Source organism: Mus pahari, chromosome 1 (assembly GCF_900095145.1).
Source record: "Mus pahari chromosome 1, PAHARI_EIJ_v1.1, whole genome shotgun sequence".
In the NCBI taxonomy this organism is placed as follows: Eukaryota; Metazoa; Chordata; class Mammalia; order Rodentia; family Muridae; genus Mus; species Mus pahari.
The window spans coordinates 41,416,292-41,425,985 of NC_034590.1; positions in this window are offsets into that span (position 1 = coordinate 41,416,292).

The following is a 9,694-nucleotide window of genomic DNA, read 5'->3' on the forward strand; positions in this document are numbered from 1 at the left end:
CTCTCTCTCTCTCTCTCTCTCTCTCTTTCCCCCCCTCTCTCTCCAATAGATAAGTAGAATACTATTTGACAGGATGATAGAGCTGAATGAGGAGAAGATTCTCTGTGGCCTTTTATTTGTTGAACTTTAAGAGAGCATGGCTTATGCAGATATAAAGTAAGCATGTCTAGCTTTAGAAGGAAAGCTACACAAGGATACTAGAAGGCACCCTTATAGCCTCCTGTATTTATCTGGATCCTTGCATACACCTTTATGTTCATGAGTCCTATACACAATAGAAGGTTCCATTGTTCTCTTGTTCGAACATGGTCTGTTTGTGAATATACCACAGTGCCCATTTATTTACCCACCATAAATGTCTGAGGCATTTGGAGAGCATCCCTTTAGGGCTTATATGCAAACAGTGTTTCCTTATATGTATAAGCACATATCAGCATTTCTACTTGATATCCTTTTAGATGTGTAATTGCTCATGTGTAACCACATGCTTGGCTCCAGTAACTACTGCTGACCAGTCATCCAGAAGCACTGCACAGTTTATTCCACCACTAGCCTTGTAAACTAGAGAATCTTGGTCTATACCGTCACCAATATCTTATAATTTCTGGCTTTATAAAATTTGTCATTATGCTTAGTGTATCAGTATCTCCTGTGGGTTAACTCTATTTGCATGACTGCTAAGGTACTAAATAACATATTATACATGTATTAGCCATGTGAGTATGTACATTTGGAAAATGTATATTTCTCTAATTTGCCTATGTTCCATATTTGGTTGCCTCTCTCTCTCCAGTGTTTAATACAAGATCTATACCCATTATCGAAGCAAATAAGATTTTACATGAATATTTGTATACATACTAACTATATTATCCCACTCTTTGAACTTTTTTTTTGTTTATTTAATAGTGATTTTTTGAACAGTGGGTACAAATAACCTTAATATAACCTGTCTTTCCATTAGAACTGAACTTTGCACTTTGCCTATTCCAAAACGTTTGATTCTTAAACATACCACACTGTAGTTGTGATAAAACAAACAAACAAACAAACAAACAAAAGAAACTTTGTTGAGTCTGGGGTTTCTCTGGCTTATGCTTCCTGACCACAGTCTCTCCCTGAGGAAAGACAGGTCAAGAAACCAAACAGAAACCATGGAGCAAAATTACCCATTGACTTGGTTATCTAGGTTTTTAAAATATAGTTCAGGCCCACCAAGCTAAGGAAGTCACTGCCCATATTTGAGCTATGGTTTTCTGTATCAATTAACAATTAAGAAAGTGCCCGACAGATATGCTCATAAGCCAATTTGATTGAAAGTATCACCCAGTTAAGACCCTCTCAGATAAATCTGGGCTATATAAAACTGACAACTGATGCTAAGTAGAAGATGACAAGAACATAAATACCCAGACTTCCATAAACATGGAATAAATCTATTTTATTCATGTTGAAGGGAATGCACCAAGAAGCAGCTACCAAGTTGGGGGGGGTTGAAAAAGACCCCACTATAACGTCTGCTTTACCTCTAGCATTGAAGCTCTGCTGCAAGTTTTAAGATTGTGGAAATCTCTGATACTTGATAAGCTTCAAGACGATTAGAATAACAAAAACAAGCACTCCAGTGCACTGCTATATGAAGCAACTGAGACAATGCCTACCACTAAACACAGTTTCTTGATAAAGTAAATCCATCAATTTTTGTGTGTAAGTATCATCGTCAGTGATGACATATTTGAGAAGCACCTTACAATGAATGCTATGAAATGAGCTCTGGCTTTTCACCACCAATATTTTGAATAACATAGGAGATCAGTATTTGTTGTTAGTCAGTGCTCTAAGCACTGAGGTGAGAGCTGACACAAGGAAAAAGTCTCTGTTATCAAGAAACTTTTTCCTACTGAAGAGGGACTCAGAGTTAAAAGTTAGAAGATGATAGGCCTCCTTAAAAACAAACATGAGAGCAAAAGACTCAGGTAAGGAACAAATATCCAAAAAGATTAAAGGAAATTCAGTGTTGGCAAACACTGATGGGAAGTGTTAGTGAGACCTGAAGAGGGGCAAGGACAGGTTCAGGTAAAGGCAAGCACACAGGAAGCTGAATGGAAGGGGGGAAGTGGGAATCAGGGGACCAAACAGGGGACGACCGGCCATCACCGAAAAGGCTAGGATGCAGCTTTGATGTTTTGGTTGGTGAGGATGACAAGGATTCTTTGGAAGGTAAAAACAGGCTGTACCGTGAGAGAAAGACCTCAGTGATGTGCTTCTATTCTGAAACACCAATTCAGATGAGGTTGTAATCATCTAGATGGCTGAGTTGAGGGTTGGAGATGCTGTGAGTCTGTGGGTGTTCACTGAAGGTGCTAATGACAGGCATGACAGAGATGTGAGGATGAGATGTGAGAGGAGGAGAGAGCTCAGAGACACCTGCAAGAGCTTTCTTCTGCGTAGCTGAGTGGCTAGAACTACCCGGTAGTCATGATATGGAAGCCTAGGGAAAAATGGGTTAGAGTTAGGAGACCATCTTTATGACTCTTCCTCTGTGCTTCATGGGATAATTTTGAGTCTTTCCATCTAACCAGTCTTCTAGAGATTTCTTTTTATTCTGCAGTCTGATTGATTGCAATGCATCTAAATCTAAAAGTACATTGTCCCCATTAGACAAAGCCACCTTTCCAATAAGAAATGGCTGTTAATGTTCAATACTACAACATCAATGTGTCTCATTCTTGATTCATTTGTGGGTTTGATAATGTAAGTAATAATGTCTTATGTAGATGAATAATGGCAGATTACAGAGATAAGAATTTATGAAAGGCTTTGAAATAGACTATTGAGTGAAATGCCTCCAAATGTTCATCGTACACTTCTCTATTGTGATAGCCTTCTCACTATTATCTATAGAGGGAAAGCACAAACGGCAGGATGTTCCCTTTTAAAAATATATTATAAATCAGTATTTTCACAGCTAGATTAAGTCTCATGCTGGAGATATGCCATGCACTTGCTGGCATATTTTTAACTTGTTGTCTATGGAAATGCATCAAGGAAATGAAAGATGATGTTGCTCTGATATTGCCAGCCATAAAATCTTCTCCAGTAGGACTGAAGAAAGAAACATGTAATAACAATGTAATGCGGGATATGCTGTTTCCCTATGTGTGTTATTGTTGTGCATGTTTATGTACTTACAGAGATAATTATTGGTAGAGGATGTAACACAGTCTCCTTTGATACTCTCCACTGTTGGAATCTTCTCTATTTTCTTATGAGACAGACGATTCTTCCTAGTAACTCTGGCAGGTCAGTTACACCAAGAGACAATTCTAACAATATTGGAACAATGAATATACATCACTTGTGTTTTCCCATTCAACGCAGAGAGTGAGAAATGACTTTGGAGCCATACTCTGCCAATAAATGATTGGATCTATCAGCTCTAAAGCAGGCAAAGGTACTTTATAGTTAAAATACTTTGTTTTTTTGCTACATGGTTATGCTATATAAGCACCTAAGGCGATATAGTTTATGTGTCCCCATTATATGTTTATTTTTGCATATGGAATTGAAGAAGTGAATGAAATTACAAAGCATAAAGGAAATACCTTAAAAAGCACTCAAAATGTGGCCAAGGAACAAAGAAAACTTTGCAGGCAGAAAAAAGTGTGTGGTGTGACAAAAAGCAATAGTGCACATCATTTGGGGTGAGCTATGGCAAAAGATCTTTGTGGATGTTAACTTTTAAGACATTCATCCTGTTTTCCAGTAGATTTTACTCTCTTCTTGCTCTGTCATAATGAACTAAAGAGTAGACTTGTTATTTCTCATAGACTTCCTGTTAGATGTGAATAATGCCTAAGCAGATGGGGGTCTCTGCTTTTCTCTTAGCTACTTTTGTTTTTCATTATGCCAACAGAGACCCACAGCTATGGCAGGACTATAGGACTCAATTCACAGCTAGTTTGTTATACAGCAGATCCAGTCATTTTGGGAGGGGCACTTCAGCAGTAACAACAACAAAAATACCTTCTTCCCATAAGACTTTATACCAATTCTATGGACTTTCTTCATCCTAGGTCATAGCAAGTCATCCTTCACCCTGAATTCCCCAGTAGTTGTATGGTGTCTCTGGGTTGTTTAAAATCCTTGTTTCTTTCAGTTGCCCAATACCTATGTAAACAGTAATGATTCTTGGAGAAGCATTAAATGTGATATCTTTTTATTTGTCTGGACACAGTGATGTCATGTTTTGTATTATTTAAAAGGTTCTGAAGCATCAGGTAGATAGTAAAAGAAAGACAAACAATAAGAACAGAGAAGTCTGAGCTAGTCCTGAAAGGGAAAAGTGGAGACAGTGGCGGAGACAGGAAGTCATGATTCTGATGGTTTCATTTTGGAGTAAAGCTTGGGAGTAAAATAAACCATCCTCTGTTAAATAGGTGAAACAGCAAATGCAAGAAATGTAAGAAAAACGTCAGAATAAGCTATTGACCAGTGTGACGACGAAGTTGGAATTTGTGCAGAAGGAAGGGATGGCGTTAGGTGTTCGGAATAATTGTTAGTACGTCTTTGTTTCTGTTCTTCTATGGGGTCCCAGAAGGATAGAGCAATGGTCACCAGGAGGAAAGGGAGTCAGTGAAGGGACATAGAAGACTGAACCACTCCGGGACAATTCATCATTAGGAGACAATTAAAAGGACAAGTTGGCAAATGCCTATAAAGTGGTCTGCCATGCTCCTGAGATAATGAATGGCTAAGGATGACTCCATGGGACTTTGCAAAATTAATTCAGCTGTCAAGAAGGAGTCAGGGTGATGTAAGCTGTAGAACTGAGGTAATTTATGAGATTTTGGAGAGTTTTTAGCTTGATTTTTCAGTAATATTTGTAGCAAGGTCAAGGACAAAAACTCTATACACGTAATTTTTAAAATTAAATGGTTTCTTAAAAAGGCAGATGGGTATGGTTGCTATAAATCAGCTGAGAAGCATGTTGGCATGACGTGGGGTGCTGTTGAGGGCACACAAATAAATTTACAGAAAAGCATGCTTAAATTCTTTCTGAGTGCCATGTGACTGCATTATAGTAAAGACACTGCTTCACAAGGATCCTTTTACAACTTTTCTCATCATTTTATTAATTTTTCTGGGAAATGCATACTTTCAATGTGTGAGGCATTGTGATTATTTTATAAACACTATACTCTACAAGAGCAAGATAGAACAAATGGCCAAGATGACACATTTTTAAGCATTTAGTGAGTGTCGCTATAAAGGAAGTTAAAAAGTCAATGATGAGTCTCTAATAGTATTTCAACATGAAAATTTGTTAAGAACTTTTAGTTTCTAGAATTGAGGAATGAGATAAGAAAAAGAAAAAAAATCTATTTTCATCAGTATTCTTCTGCATTGCCTTGATGCTCAACAAGCATTTGTCTTAGTTTCCTTACTTAAATGGTAATGGCTAGTTTAAAGAAATGTTCAGAAATAGCAACATAGTGTAAAATATACGAGGAGACACACTGATTTGAGATTTGAGGATGGCTAACATACTTGCTTGGTAGGTTGCATTTGGTCTGTGTTTTGAGTGAATAGAATTAGATACCAAGAAATATTACAAATAAAAGATCATGCAAATATGATAACCTGTAATTAGCTCCTCAAAAATCACTCTGAAATGTTGACTGGATTGACTGTGTGCAAGTTTCCTGTAAGTAACCAAAGCCACTGTGAATTCATGTGTACAATGACCCTGTGATGTCCAGAAGACACTGTTATACAGCAACCTTCTCAACCTCTGACTATTAAAATCTTCTCTTCTAAGATCTTGCCTGAAAATGTGGGAAAGGGATGCAGTATGGATATCTCATTTAGGGTTGAACACACTGTAGTTAAGTGTCTACTGTGTTTTGACCATTTGTCAGCCCTTGTATTAATTGCTGGGCATTTGAAAAAATAGTTGGAGGTGTTGGATATAAAAATGTATTAAATATTATCAAGATATGTGCATATCAGCCTTATTTATAATAGTCAGAAGCTGGAAAAAAACCCAGATGTCCCTCAACAGAAGAACGGATACAGAAAATGTGGTACATTTACACAATGGAGTACTGCTCAGCTATTAAAAACAAGGAATTTATGAAATTCTTANGCAAATCTGGAGGATATCATCCTGAGTGAGGTAACCTAATCACAAAAGAGCACACATGATATGCACTCACTGATAAGTAGATATTAGCCCAGAAACTTAGAATACCCAAGATACAATTTGAAAAACACATGAAACTCAAGAATAAGGAAGCAAGGTGTGGATACTTTGTTCCTTCTTAGAATAGGAAACAAAATACCCATGGAAGGAGTTACAGAGACAAAGTTTGGAGCAGAGCCTGATGGAATGACCATTCAGAGATTGTTCCTCTTGGGGATCCACCCCACAAATAACCACCAAACCCAGTCACTAGGCAGACACCAACAAGAGCCTGATAACAGGACCCTGATATAGCTGTCTCTTGTGAGGCTATGCCAGTGCCTGGCAAATACTGAAGTGGATGCTCACAGTCATCTATTGGATAGAACACAGGGCCCCCAATGAAGGAGCTAGAGAAAGTACCCAGGGAGCTAAAGGAGTCTGCAACCCTATAGGAGGAACAACAATGTGAACTAACCAGTACCCCCAAGAGCTTGTGTCTCTAGTTGCATGTGTAGCAGAGTATGGCCTAGTAGGTCATCAATGGAAGGAGAGGCCCTTGGTCTTGTGAAGATTATATGCCCCAGTACAGGGGAATGCCAGGGCCAGGAAGCAGGAGTGGGTGGGTTGGGAAGTAGGGTGGTGGGAGGGTATAGGGGACTTTAGGGATAGCATTTGAAATGTTAATGAAGAAAATATCTAATAAATTATATATATATAGTAAAATTCTCAAAGAATTACTATTTCAAAGTATAAATGATCACAGAGCAAGGTCCAGGAAACAAGGCTGTAGTAATCAGAAAAGAAGCTTGTGAACTATCAATGTATCCCTGCCTGGTCTAGGAAAGCCTGTTACAGAATATAAACCCTGCCAGTCCTGACTTCTAGCAATACCAACTGACCAGAAGAGTGATAAAAGCATGCATTTTGGTGCAGTAGTAACCATGACTTAAAGGACACAGCCTGTATTTTTCTTCATGCATACAGTATTATCTATAAATAACAAGAAGTAGTCAGAATTAAACCAAATCATATTTTTGAAGCTGCTAGGTAAAGCTCCATGCTTATTACTGAGATATACACCCAAGGGTAAATCTCTACCTCATGGGAATCAAAGATTTAACATTAGGTTTGTAGCAACACCGAAGGGATGGATAAAACTGTTGCATAGATTTTTGAATGTGTGGATTAGAACCCAGAGAAGGACAGTGCCAGAGAAAGAACATAAGGGCCATTATCCTAAAGAAAACCCTTGAATCCTGGGGAAATAAGCTCACCAAATGAAGGAGACATGTAGTCCATGAGGATCTAGGACAGTGTTTCTCAACATTCTTAGTGCTGAGACCCTTTAATACTGTTCCCCATGTTATGGTGACCCACAACAACTATTATCACTGCTACTTCATAGCAGTAATTTTGTAACTGTTATGAAACATAATGTAACTGGTTTTAGAGATAGAGGTTTGCCAAAGGGGTCACAATCTATATGTTGAGAACCACAGTTCTAAGGCCAGGTAAAGGACAGCAAATTGCAGTGCCCAGTGAAGTAAAAGGGATCTAAAACCAGCTGAGATGATCTTTTTTAAAGAAGAAAACTCCATAACAACATAACATTATTTACCCTAGTGTTGCATGTAGAACTGATTAAGAAGTCAGATGTCACCTGGCAGTGGTGACACATGCCTTTAATCCCAGTACTTGGGAGGTAGAGGCAAGCTGATTTCTGAGTTTGCAGTCAGCCTTCTCTACAGAGTGAGTTCCAGGACAGCCAGGGCTACACAGAGAAACCCTGTCTTGAAAAAAAAAAGAAGAAGAAGAAGAAGAAGAAGAAGAAGAAGAAGAAGAAGAAGAAGAAGAAGAAGAAGAAGAAGAAGAAGAGGAGGAGGAGGAGGAGGAGGAGGAGGAGAAGTGGCTAAAGTATTAAATAGCATGGTCAAAGCAGTAAAACTAATTGTCCAACAAGCATCATGGTTCTGACCCATTTTACAGCAGGCAATGGACTGACTTAAACTCTATTGCAAACAGAGAAAACAAAATCCAGTCCAGAGAAGACCGTAATAGAGTGTTAGAAGACAAGAGCATGAATACATGCTAAGTGTAGAGATATATTCCCAAATCGTGGCTCTAAATCTCTCCAGTAAGAGTCTGTAATGAACCCCTTAGTGAGACAGGCCAAGACTTTATGGAAATGACAACTGAAATCAACACACTCATCTGAGGGAATTTCAGCAGCCCAATGGCTGACACGTTATAATCTTCAATATGTGTTGGGAATCCTTGAACATCCTTCAGTGCCCTACACTAAAAGGGAAATTACTCAATGGCCACAGAATGTGTACAATTTCAATTTTTTTTCATTATATTTATGACTCTATGTTGAAAAAACCCTACTTGGATGTAAATAGAAATAAATAGCCACATAGACAAGAATTAGTTCCAAATACAGTTACCATTTAAATGCCAAAACGAAGGCCAGAGAAATGGCTCAGTGGCTAGGAGCACTTGTGGCTCTTGGAGGGGATGGTAGATTTGGTTCCCAATGCCTATAGTCATGGCTCACAACAATCTGTAGTGAAAATTCCTTGAGATCCAACCCCTTCTCTGATCCCTGCCAGCAGTGCAAGTACATAGTGCAACAAGTTGGCGGAGAAACACCTATATACACTGGGTAGATGTAAGTAGACGCTTTGTTAATAAATAAAAGCTGTGCAGTAGGAACCCAACACTCAACAAGCCAAGGCAGAAGGGCTGCAAAGACTTTTAAGGCCTGGAGGACACACCAGTCACCATGCCAGCCACGGTTACATAGTGAAACCTTGTCTCAATAAGTAAACTAACAAACAAATTATACCAAAGCAAAATACTTGGTGTGAAAAAAAAAATGAACAAAGTTTCAAAGATATACATATTAATGGGGGTTGCATGACAAATAAGATGTCCATTCCTAAACCTGAAAAGAGTAAGACAGCTGTAGGGAAGAGGCTAGGCTCAGCCTCCCAAGAGGAACTCTTTCAAGGAAAAAGAGAGTGAAAATATCTAATGTGGGATTCTGCAGATGAGAAGAATTGTGGGGTATTCATAAAAGTCTTCTCACAAATCAATAGGGTGGGGGAAAGATATTGATAGCTGCACTGTGCAACTGTGGTTGTATTTGAATGGGCAAAGGGCAGAGTCTGCCTCTAGTTTTGCTAGGTTGAAAATACCACACCTCCTGTAAAATGTCATCAATACAATATTTAACTCTATGTTAATTACATGTATACATGAATGTTTGAGGGAGTTGAGTATCTGAGTTCCTGTGTCCACAGACACTGGATGAGACTATAAGATCCCCCACCCGCCCCAGGCGGCAGGTATGGATTGTTGGGTGCTATCTGATGTGTGTGCTGGGATGCACGCACATCTCAACATATTCCTTTTTTGTTTTGTTTTGTTTTGTTTGTTTTCTGTTTTTTGTTGTTGTTGTTGTTTTGTTTTTTGAGACAGGGTTTCTTTTTTTTTGTTTTTTTT